This window comes from Ciconia boyciana, chromosome 5 (genome assembly GCF_034638445.1).
Source record: "Ciconia boyciana chromosome 5, ASM3463844v1, whole genome shotgun sequence".
NCBI classification, from domain to species: Eukaryota; Metazoa; Chordata; class Aves; order Ciconiiformes; family Ciconiidae; genus Ciconia; species Ciconia boyciana.
This window is the reverse complement of record NC_132938.1, coordinates 78657920-78670765: the sequence shown is the minus strand read 5'-3', so window position 1 is coordinate 78670765 and position 12846 is coordinate 78657920.

Below are 12846 nucleotides of genomic sequence, written 5' to 3'. Positions count from 1 at the left end.
AAGGCAGGAGCCGGGCCGAGGTCTGCCTCGCTGGCTGCTGAAGGGGCACCGCGCCGGTCTGAGCGCCTCTGGTCCCCTACAAGTCAAGGCGGCTAGCTCGGAAGGAGCAAAGATAAAGCCTTCCCGCCATCCGCCTCCCTTCCCTGGGGCTCGTCCCTTTAGATGACGGCTTTCTCCTCCGTCTCTATTACGCCATGGAAGGGTACAATCAGTGCCTTGTTCCTTAGTAACAATAATAATTTAATTATTTTAAATATTAATTAAAATTTTTCTTTTAAAAGAAAAATTACATTTGCAGATGGATAGCCTCCAACAGCTGCTCAAGCCCCCCTCCTGATGAAATCTGTATAAAAATCAGTTCCCATTAATCTGAAGAGGATCATATCCCATCACTCAAGGGCAACTCTGTACTGAATTTTAAAGCAGGCATTTTATTAGCTGACCTAGGTTAGCTTACTAGTAAGCTAGGTTAGCAGAATAAGCACAATGCTGGAACAGAATGTAAGGGCTGTTGTTGTACACTATCAGGACAGTAAGCATTTTGGGTGATGATACTCTTTACTTCTCAACATCTTACAGCAGGACCATTTCACTGACCCAAGTATAGAGAAGATATATCCAGTTTGGGAGAGCAACGAGGGTACAGTCTGCATGGCTATTCAAAGAACATTTTCATCTAAAGCTGAAGTCTTGCTCCCTCACCCATACAAATGCAATCCAGCTGTGTGTCAGATGAAAGAAGGAAAAGAGACTGCAACACAAATGGAATTTAGTGTCTTTGCCAAAATAAGACATGAACATAATCTCACTACGTGAGCATTTTAACATGTAACAGTCGCTTCTGTCTTAAAGTGAGTTGTGTTTATGTCCGGAAACACAAACAGAAATGCAGATCGTGATGTAAATTTAAATATTTTGTCCATCATTTCTTGTTGCCCCAGAAGCACACTTAACAGTTCAGCAAAAACATGAGATCCACCCAGCTGGCTTCCTTTGCAGGACCGAGGATCAAACGGTTTGCTAAAATGGCCTCATTTACTTCTTAAAGTCTAATTTGAATCTAATCCATTGAAGTGGCATTCCACACATGCTCAAAGATGCATGAAGGGAATAGTGAGCTGCTCATAATACACATGTGGGAATGTGTGTATGGATTAGATGTAGAATAACGATATTTAAGAAAACATTATGGGTTATGAAATTATTTAAAAAATAGTGGTTGACATTAAACCAGGTTGCTTTTAGTTTAAGCACAACCTCGCTTACACACACACACCCCTTTCTGCAAAAGTAAGTCTTTTTTTCCTTACACATTATATCCAGAGCAGATACAAGCCACGCTGCGATCATGTTTCAAGCTTTACAAGAAAGTGCACACATGCACACACAAAGAAATGCAATGGAATCTAAATCTGCCCTCTTTAACACACTCCAAGTTTCTGTCGGTCAGACTGAGGCATGTAAACACAGCAGTAACTGTGTGCCAAGCACCAAATGACACAGGTGTGAGCAGAGCCAAATGGAACTCAAACCTCGTTAGTGACTCAGATGTGTAATAAGGAAAAGTTATTGGGTAACATGAAAATTTAAAAAAGGCTCTATCAGTATGATGTGAACAGTTAATAAGGTGTCTAGAAACTAGTAAAGCTGTAGTCCTCATCACTTTGAAATATGTTAACAGATTTCTCTACTACAGCAAATGGCATACACAAAGATTAGTACATTATGATACAAATGTATCTATTAAACTTCACAAATAAAACAAAGCCTTGAATAATTTGGAAAAAGGTGTGTATTTGTCTAACAAATTATTTAGCACTCAGCATCCAACCACCTGGAATGCAACTGCACTGCCTCAGAGAGACAGCAGTCCTCCCTCTCCTTTCCTGCGCTGCAGCAAGCCCCTCCCGGCTGCAATACGAGCTTTGAATTCTTGGTTTCCTGTAATCCAAGCATAGTTTAAACCAGGCATCCTGTAATCCAAGCATAGTTTAAACCAGGCATCCTGTAATCCAAGCATAGTTTAAACCAGGCAATGTGACATACAATTTCTGCTAGCTTAATGAAAATGTTGCAAGTGTCATGTGTATAACAGCACATTAAGAGGCAGGGGGGAAAAACTTGTTTTCCCTCTCATACCTCTTCTCATACCTTCTGACTTACAAGGATGGATTTTTCTAGATTACAGGATTTGTCTCCTATGCCTTATTTAGTATCCTTACTAATTTACAGCAATTCTCAAATTTAAGGAAATTATCAAACAGATGTCTTTAATTCCATTTTTCCCTTTAAAATGTGTTGGATGTTGTGGATTTGGAATCAAATCAATGCATGCCTTTTGTTCTGCAGTAAGTGTCTCTGTGTACACTTTGCTTCTCATTTCTAGTGGAGGAAGTCTACCTTCTTTCATTTCAAGGTAGTTGAAATGGTTTTCCACTCTTCTACCTTTGAGCAGCTTACACACACCATAGCTTGTTATTCTACTCTATGTGCACAGTCTTACCCTCAGCCAAACATGAGGTAATGTTCAGTCAATCGACAGTAACCTCTGCATTTCTAATTGGTGAAGGACAGGGAAAAGAATCTTGGATGTGAGAACACAGAATATTTTCCTGCTCTGGATGGGGTCTCAAATACATGATCCAAGATGAACTGCAACAGTAGGAAAAGGTTAAGAGGAGAACAATCTTCTTGCCAACAGATGAAGTTAGGAGTAAAATCTGCTGTAGTCAATCTAAAATATCATCAATATTTGTTTAAGCAAGCAAATATTTGCTTAACTTCATAAAGCAAGGAGGCCTGGGGGAGCGGGGGAGAATGTTAGAGTAAAACCATGTGAAAGATTTGCCAGTCCATTTGGCAAGAGCAGATGTTTGGGAAAAAAAATTTGATCATCGCAGAATTTCAGTCTTTGCATTGATTTGAATGCAAAGGGAAGAGGCAGAAATAGCTATACCAGCAAATCCAAAACAAACCTGAAGACATGAACATATAACTGGAGAGACTGAACATGTAACAGTGCATATTGCACCGACTGCCTTCAGTGGAAACAATTTAAGTTGGGCTAAAACAGTTACAGATGGGGACTCAAAAGCATCAGATGCGAGACCTTCATGGTCACCATGGGCAAGTATTTAACATGACAGTGGCTCTCGTATTCAATAGTCTTCACCCACAAGCCACAAATCAGCCTTCTAGATTTAGTATAATTCTTTCTCTTTTTTTTTTTTTTCAAATGAAGCCAAGTTTTTCCCACAAGGAAAAAAGCCACATTAGGTGAAAGCAAACTCTCCCCCTTCCAAGCCCCTCCCTGCTCTTTGCATCTTCATACATGAGCAGAATCATACCAGGATGTAACAGTCTGTTTCCCAGTGCTGCTGCTGGCACAGTGCACTTTCAATCCTTAACACAGAGCTGCAAATACCTGGAACAAGAAAAAGCAATAAAATATGATGAGAAACAGAATGGCAGTGCCTTAATGATGTATTTAGCTCCGGCACACACTGCGACTTTGAAAGCAAGGCCCTGCCAGTTCCCAATCCGCTTCAAGGCACAGGTCTTGTCCATACAGAGTGAAATTCTGGCATTGGTCTCAAAGTCACACTTTCACAGGGAAATGAAATGCTGAAATATCACACTGAGGCTGAATGTGCCTTGATTAAGTAACCAGGAAGTGTTCAGCAGCCAGAAAGCCAACGTAACCTCAGAAGCACACACTACATTAGCAACCTTGCATTTCCTTGGGAGGCAAAGATGGAATTGCATCCATTTGGGGATACATGCTGGGGTCAGCTTTTTTGCTCTGGAGATACAATGGCTAGCACTGCTGTGTCAGAGCTTACCACTTCCCTGCCCTAAGCTCTTGAAAAGGAATTTTAACAGCTACACATTAATCCCAAACTGCATGATGACAAAAAAAATTAGATTATTAATCTGCATCAGGGCTTGCTCACTGTGCGTTTCTCTTCCACCCGATGAGGTAAGGACCTGGGAGACATGTGACTAGCCTGAAACCCTACTTTATGGGACTTCACAGCATCTTCCTGCAGAGGTGACAGGAGAGAAGAAAGGAAGACTATCATGGGGACCATCTTCATTTGCCAAACACTTCTCTACTTTTAGGAGAACATGGGGTGTGTTGCCTCCCAAAGAAGTTCTCCAAAAGCCACCTTTTGTTCTTCAAAGTTATTGCTCTGTATATTGTTTTCCTTTTTAAAAAAATCCAAAACCTCAGTATAATCTGCACCTTTTGGCCTAGGTTCAAGAGCCTGTAGGCAGGATTGCACGTTACATAGGACAAAACTAGTATGCACATGTTACCCAAAGAAGCGTGAACTCAGTAAACCTTCTCACTTCTTTATGAAATTCAGATATGCCAGTAGGTCTAGGCATATTTATTTAAAACAAATAAGCAAGCAGATTTTCCTTCAGCACTGACTACAGTATAAAGTCCAAAATTGTCATCACACCACAGTTACACAACAGTCATTACAGTTGTAGGAGGAAGGCAAAGATTGCGTACAAGAATCATCAGATATGTGAAATGATTAACTTGATACAGGGTTTCTAATAAGGGGCTGGAAAATGTTTTCAAAGTCTGGTTGTGGCACTAAAATGGATCTGCATGTTTTTCCAGAAACAATGTAAAAGTCTTAGAGGATGAAGAGTTAGCACAAAAGCAGTTCATTTCAAAAGCATGCCCTCTTCCCGTTGCTGTCAAGAGCAGGCTACTAGACCACAGAAAGACCAATAACTTCAATTTTTTAAAAATAAATAAATAGAAAGATGGATGGTTTGCTGTATCAAGATGGTCTTCCAGTGGGTGTCCTCATCTCCTGCCCAAAAGCACCATACATCATTTTGTTACCAATAATATTTCTGAGCTATTACATGACACTATGTATCTACCTTTAAGTGCATCACAGAGAGAAAAAAAGAGCAAGACCCACATTAAAGGAAAGTTTACTTCTGCTATGTATCCAATGGCTGCTGAAAAGGGAAAGGTCCTTCAATTTATCTAACAGAGTTGGAGCACAGTAATCACATTAGAGCCTTTTTCACATGATATAGAAAGGCCAAGGACAGTTAGTGTCCTAGTTAGAATATTTTCTCTTAAAAAAAAAAAAATCCCATTGCAACATATTTAAAAAGCCTATTATAGAGGCATTGAAGTGCAATAGGCTTACCAAGGGAGATTTTCAGGCTTGGGAAATTTCATGGAGCAGACAGTTTCCTTATGAAATTATAACTGAAGATCAGTCTTAAATGCTTTTCTGCACTTTAATGTCTCTTTGGAAGTGAAACAGTCAAAACTGCTTGATGAACCACAACTCAAAAGCAAAGGTAAGGGAGGAAAAAAAAAAAAGAGCAATTTTAAGCTCATGCTTTGATTAATACTGACAGAGAAGAAATGGGTTCTGTTCCAGACTGGGTGCCAGTGGATGGCAATTTCTCAGTCCCTCATTTCCCTCCGCTCTTACACAAGGACAGCAAACAGTTCAGCTGTTAGCACAAATGAAGAGAGCTTTGTGCTGCACTCTAGCACCTTGGATGGAAGGTATGAGGCAAACACTAAGCAATAACGCTATTAAAATAAGGGAAAAGAGGGAAGGATGATACTGGTTTACAGGCACAGTAAAAAGTTCAGATTTTAATACTGACAGAAAGTTTATAAAATTCTTTCTATGCTGCATGTGCCAGCATCAGGGGGCTGCTGAATGACAGGCTAAGAGTACAAAGTAGAAGATTTTAATTTTTTTTAAAAGCACTTTGAAACTTGCTTTGGAGACTAAATATTGACTTATGTTCCAGCAAAGACAACTTCCTGTAAGTGATTCATTACTTCTAGTCCACAATCCATTACAGAGCAGCGCTCTGTCAGATTCTTGATTTCTTTTGGGACACCAGTACAATGTGAAAAGCTGAACAGGAGCTAAGAGCATTCATACCAGTTACAGCATCAGGCAGCCAAATTCATCCTACTGGAAAAATATTTTATTTTCTTTTAGTCAGAGGAGGTGCAGGTTTCTTTGAAATTGTCTTTAGAGAAAGACACATCACAAGGATGTCATCAATGCAATAATCTCAATTCAAGCAAAGATACATCACTTGAGCCAGATTCCAGTACTTGTCTCAGGCCCAGGATGCTAATCTTGATCACTAGGACAGCTTTGCAGCACTACGCTAAGGCAGGGCTTGGTCTCCAGGCTGCCTAATTCTTCCTGAGAAACAGAATTTCCATCCCTGATGATGAGTGATATGCACTCTTCCCCTGGGGCAAAGGGAGGGAAAAGGAGCCAGGTGCTTAGGTTATATTTCTGTATTTCCAGCTGTCTGCACTACAACTTATCTGGAGCAGATCATGTAGGCTTTGTGCTCTACACTTCCACACAGTGACAGTGTGTGAGGGGACAGCCCATCAATAGTAGAACAACACTTGTTTTGTCCCCCATCCAGGAACTTGAAGCATTGTGTGAAGAACTTAAGAGCCATCGCAAACCTTTGATATAGCACTAAATAACTATCAAGAGTAACCAATGCAAGTTCAGAAAGATATTTCCCTTAAGTTCTGCTTCAGAAAGAGGAGCAGAGAGAAAAATAATTCAGTTCTGTTAGCTCAATGGAAATTTGAAAAATCTGAGGGAAGAAAATAAAAATCATCCATGAGCGATTGTCTCCCTCTCTGTAGGGAAAAGAAATAAGAATCAATTTAGCTGAAATGAACTGGCATAACGTCACTAAACAAGTTTGGCCTTTGCATTTATTATTCCCAAATACTTCTAACTGAGGTGCTGTAACAAGACCTCTTTCTCATCAAGGAACCTACCATTAGCATCCCCACGAGAGTCTTGAGATACAGGAACACTATTATCTTCATTTTCAAATGGAGAATAAAGGTAAGCTGAGGCTCAGCTGTTTCCCCAGGGTCACAGATGGTGCCTGGTAACTGAACCCAGGTTTCAAGTCACAAGCTACCAACTTGGCACTGCTCTGTTCTTTCTCACTTTACTTTGCTGAAGGGCCTTGGTGTCACTGAAGTCTGCCTCCTTGGTTTACGTATTCACTGATGACAAAGAAAAGAATCCATAAATTATTCTAAAGGTGCTAGGATAAGAAGCACCCTCCCACCACTGCACTCTGCATGGCTGTTCTCTCCTGAAACAGCACAAGCCTTGACTCCCATAAATAAGAGCAGAATCAGGCACACAAAATTTTAGTTTGATTATGAGGAAATAAGTCTGTAGGCTTTGTTTGGTTTTGCCTCATCGACTTGTTTTCTCTTCAGCCTTTCATTAAGTTTCTAAAACATGTTGATCTCATTCTTCCAAGCCACTATTCATCAAAAACCCGAACAAGAGTGCTTTGATTGCAGACTGTGTGCAGCCCACACCACCAGCTAGACAACTCAACAGCTTTATCAGGAGCCACTAGTGTCTTACAGAGCTTTAATAATTTGTCTGGAACTTAACTTGCTTCCATTCTTTCTTTCCATAACTTTTAATATATTCCCCTGACATTAGATGTTTAGTGCTCTTCTAAACACAAGAAACATGTTTAGCACTTTGCTCAAGACCTCTAAAGCCCCTTTCCTGGTTTCTACAATATGTTTTGACACGTGAAGCTAGGACAAATCTACCTAAACTGCCAGCACGTAAGTGAAGTCTGTTTTAATTGCTCCTGATAAATCATTGCCACTCCGCGCCCAGACACAGACACTCTAGATTAAAAATGCTCTATTTCTTTACTTAATTTTGAAACTTTAAAAGGTGAGCAAGTCACTCAAAGGTTTATGCATGGACAAAGCCATGCAAACACAAGACTTTGGGTGTAGTCCTGTATAGGACAAAATTCCATAAACCTTCTCTCGCTCGCTCTCATAAAAGGTTGAAGGGCCTGCCACAGTCGAAACCCCAACCCTCACCTCAAGAAAAAATTCAAAGACACTTTGAAATAGCATTTCTTAGCATTCTCCTGTTCCCACCTTGATCATTTCTAGGCACAAGGTTTTCTTCCTCCATGGATCACTGGCCCCACTGTTCAAAATTAGGACTAGGTTTCAAGTAGTGTGATATGCATTTCTTTCATATTTTTCTGGATCATATTGTCAATCCCTTTCTCTATAGCAACAAATGCTAGGTATTTGGGGGGTTTTTGTTTGTTTTGCTTTAATGAAAGGTGAGATTTCCAGGTGATAATATGATTCAAGGAGTCCACATTTTAGCAAAGCAAGGCAGCAAATAATGGACTTCTGATAAATTTGTATGTGTAGTCAACATTGCCAGTAGTTTAAACTTCTCATCCCCATCACATTTTTAAGAGCTGGCTGTATGACAGAATATTTCTATTCTTCCTAAACTAGCTGTTTGTCTGAAAATAAATTATTAGTTTGGGAGAAATGCCTGTGATAACTTTCCTCTAAAAAGCCTCAGTGCCTCTGCATCTCCTCTTTTGGTGGAGTTTTTGTTACCTTAATTTGCCTTTTCAAGCACAAAATGATTAATATAGCACACCAAGAACTTCCAGTAGCAGTAATCACAGCAGAGCTTTAGGTAAACTAGAGATAGGTTAGGGTCCACGAACACAAATTACGTCCTGATGTAAACTGCAGTTCTGTTTACTTAAAGGAGTTTTTCCCCCCCTCATCCTGGCAAGAACATATATTTAGCTATTATTCAGGTAAAGTATTCTTAAGGGAAAACCTAGTTTTCTTGATCACATTGACAGCTTTTTGTAATGCAAATTTTTCCAGAGTAGAAGGATGAATTCAAAGTCAGGGGCTGTGAGTCCTTTTCAAGATCCACTGTTAGGCTACTATGAAATCCTAAGTCTCTTTTTCCAGGAGTGATATAGTTAATATTTATTCTTCATAAAAGCACCTTGATGAAAATCTCTGCACAAGAACTAATAACAAGCACTAAATCCTAAACTATAGATTAGCATTGTTGTTGCAGTGCACACGTAGCTACTACCATGTATCCTGATCTGTTACCAGACGAAAAACCAGACTGGTTTTTGGCATTCAGATGCCACAGGATGAGCACATTTGCAAGGGGAACCACCGACTGCCTTATGTTAAATGCCATTCCCTGCCTCCTCCTTGTATATCTTGAGCTCTTCATTTTGTTGCCACTATTTCTAGTCAGTGGTTTGAATGACGTCTCATGGGTTGCTTGCAACACCGCTTGCTTGTCCATGTCCCAGGTAATTAAAAATCAAAAATCAAATCAAATTGCTATTACATTTCAGGTCTGGAGGTCATTGCCCAAAAAAGCAAACACCCAGATACACACGTGGAGCTAAGAAGGAATGAGATGCCATGACTGAGCCAGCCAAATCATCTTCCCAGAATGAGAAAAGAGAAATATCCAGACCTCACTATCCCCTTGCCTGCACTTGTAGCAGCAGATCAGTGAAACTGAGGTTAGAGAGCACTAAAGTTTTGACACACAGCTTTTCTAAACATGGCAAATCTTGCTCCCATATAACTGCACGTCCCAGCTCTGGACTGGTGAGACCGAGGAAAAGGGGAGAAATTCCTGCCCTGATCCCTCCAACACTCTTAAAATCCTCAGGCCTTGTAGTCCCACTGGCAGAAGCAGGATCTACAGCAGCAGGCTGTGAGCTGTGGAAAAAGGTGGTGCACTCACATCTGTGCAATGGCACGAGGCGAATCAGCACATTTAAACTTTGCATCCAAACTACCAAATATGAGCAGATGCATTTTATTCTTTTAATACCTAACTTATTTGCTTCCTGGTGTTATATTATTTGCTGAAGACAGCTGCAGACATAAATTACCTCTTTTTCTTCAGCCAAAATAAATAAATATTTATGGCTAATTAGGACTTCCCTTTCTCTGTTGTAAGTGTTCACCTGGCTGCACTGCTGCAGTAAGAGGCAATGCAGAGAGGCTGAGCTGAGCAAGGCGAGCAGCTGTACGTTCCAGAAATGAGTAGCAGCCGCTGTGCCTCTAACCACAGGAGGAAACCAGTAAACACACAAACTTCATAGCAACACCAGCCTCCATCTGCACAGTCCTTCAGGAGAAGTGACACCCCTCGTGCCCCACATCGTGGCTCTGTGGGTCAGAGCTGCAGAGACAGCTTCAGCACTCACTACAAGGGGTCTCGGGACAAACTTCCAGGGGCTTACAGCAAGAGGATCAAGAAACAGTCCTTTGGGATCTAGAGGCCAGAAACCCGCATTGGTTGTGCCTGCCTACTTTTGGAGCGCTAGTGTATATAACCTGCATGAAGGCAGTGGTGAATGTCACGATCTAAATGTGCACTCGTGGTATTTCATGGTATAATTCACATACTGCTGCACAGAGGCACAAACCCTCTGCTCAGACCCGCACAGAGATGCAACACACAGCACAATTCATGCATAGCTTTGCCTCAAAATTATTCTGAAATCAAAGGAACCCACAAAAAAGTGCCAAACTTTATGCCAAATACCTCCCGCTCTTAGTAGCCACAGAGCCAGGACCTTGGGTTTTGTACAAGGATTTCATTAAGATGTATACCCCAGTATTGCAATGCTGCTATACAGCAATTCAAAACCAAGTTATCACCAGTTATTCTGTTGAATACAGTGACAGAGAAGGATGCCTGCATTTTGTCAGAGCCACATTCCGAGTCTCAGCCGCTGTATGAATTTTAGTTAAATCACATTAAACCACTCTTAGCGGTAAATTTTTCAAAAATAGCTATGGTAATAGTCAAAGGGGAAGTGAAAACATGAACAACGTAAATGCTGACTTGCTGAAATCCCTTCCCATACTTCAAACACAAAATAATACCAGTGATTTTGAAAGCACCATAAACCTTATAGAAAACGGGACATCTAGTGGCACTGCATGGGAATTGCAGCACGGAGGAGCGGCGATGCCTCCTCAAATCCTCTTCCATGAAGACTGTGACTAAGTAGAGGAATAACAGTGATGGCACATAAGAGTCCTCCAAAATCCTGACACATGGCAAAACTTTATCCCAGGAGTTCATGCAACAATTTCCCTTTCTAAATAATTCAAAAAAATACCACCAAGTGATCAGGCAGGTATTCCACTTGATGAGTTTTCCTTTTATCACACACTTGCTCTTTGTTTCCCTTTCTCCCCCCAAAACAGTCAAAAGGTTTACATGACGCCATCCCACTGCATCTGAACTATGGATTCACACTTCGAAATACCATGGGTTTGCCATTATTTATAAGTTAAAGCAGAGAGCTCTGGTGTTGGGGAAAAAGAAAGGCTTTGTTTATCTACACTATCCCCTACACATCCTAGTATTCGATCCCAGAATATTTTTGTTTACTCAGCATTCCCAGCAGCTGTAGGCAGATCCCCCACTAGCTCTGCTCTTTTCAGTATGAAACCATGAGCAGGTTTCTGTAAGTAAAATGCTCCATACTGATAGATAATCTGATGCCAAGAGTTTGTCTTTAACACAGGAAAGCTCATTCCTGAACTGGAAATGGGCCCAATACAGATGTAGTAGGGCCAAAGGAGAAAAAAATAAAAGGTCCTGAGGTTCGTGGGGTTTTTTTGTCATCAGTCCTTAATAAGACTTTGCATTTAAGTTTGGATTATATGTTATACATTGAGGAAATGGATTTCATGCCTGAGAAACTGCATACTAGCAAATCCCACAGTATTGTTGAACAAACAAGGAGAAAACAGTAAAGCCTGTAGATCAGTCAATTTACTTCAGTACAGACTGCAACTAAAACCATCACAGTTCATAAAAGCATTTCATTTCTCCCTCTGCACTAGCACTGAATAAAGTTTCAGTACTTTCTAGCATTCAAATAACTTCCTTCAAAGGAAAGCTGAAGGGGAAAGGGTTTTCACAACAGTGAGCTGTCTGTACAGTTGAGTCAGATTTCAGTCAAGCAAACCTTTTTTAACTTGATAATCGTAAAAGACATCAAGCAAAACAGCTTTCAAATGGTGAATGAGAAATCCGGTCATGCATTGGCTATGCTCAAAGGACTGGACTAAACTGAAGATACCAGATTTAAAAAAAAAAAAAAAAATCACTAATTTAATTTCTCTTTAAATTAACATTGGACAGTTCCAGAATTATGCATTTACTTTAAAAGTTGAAGTATTTCTACAGAAGCTCCCAGGTAATATTTCATTTCTCAGAGCTGCAGGCTGAGACAAGCCAGACTAGTTTGTAACACATCTTCTCACCTCAAACAGCTCTGCTCTGTCACAAGCATTTATTGATGCTTGAGGTCTTTTACTTCCTAAAACATTGTCACCTTCGGGTTTTCCATGGAGCCTGCTGTTACTTATGGTGCTGGCAGCAGAAAGGGGAGGTTGAAAAGGAAATTTGTTTGGGGGCTTAGTGCTACAAGTAAAAGCCACCAACTTACTATCAAAGGGGGGGGACTTTTGTGGGTTCATTAAGCAAGTTTCCTCAATGCATCACCTGGTAACCAGCCACCCACGTGGCAAAACAAGCCTGCGTCATGGTAAACACTCCTTTCCCCCTAAGCACTTGCACCTGCCTTTCACACAGCAACAGGACAAGGGGAAAAAATGCTGCGTTTTCCCTGAACTGAAGGCCAAATTGCACACTTTGTTTACCTGGCAGTATAACAGACTTTCTGGCAGCCTTTTGGGTTTCTCACCAGCATTTAAGTGGCAGATAACAGTGCATGCAGGCATAGCTCTGAGCCCATTTGGATTCGGCTCCAGGGACCCAAAATTTTGTCTTCAGCCACCAAGGGGCTCCAGGCAGGTGGGTCACCTCAGCCCACACTCAGGTTTTGGGAGGCACGTGAGCTCCCTACTGGTGATTCCCACCAGAAGCTTGTGTTGTACCCCTGCCAGTAACT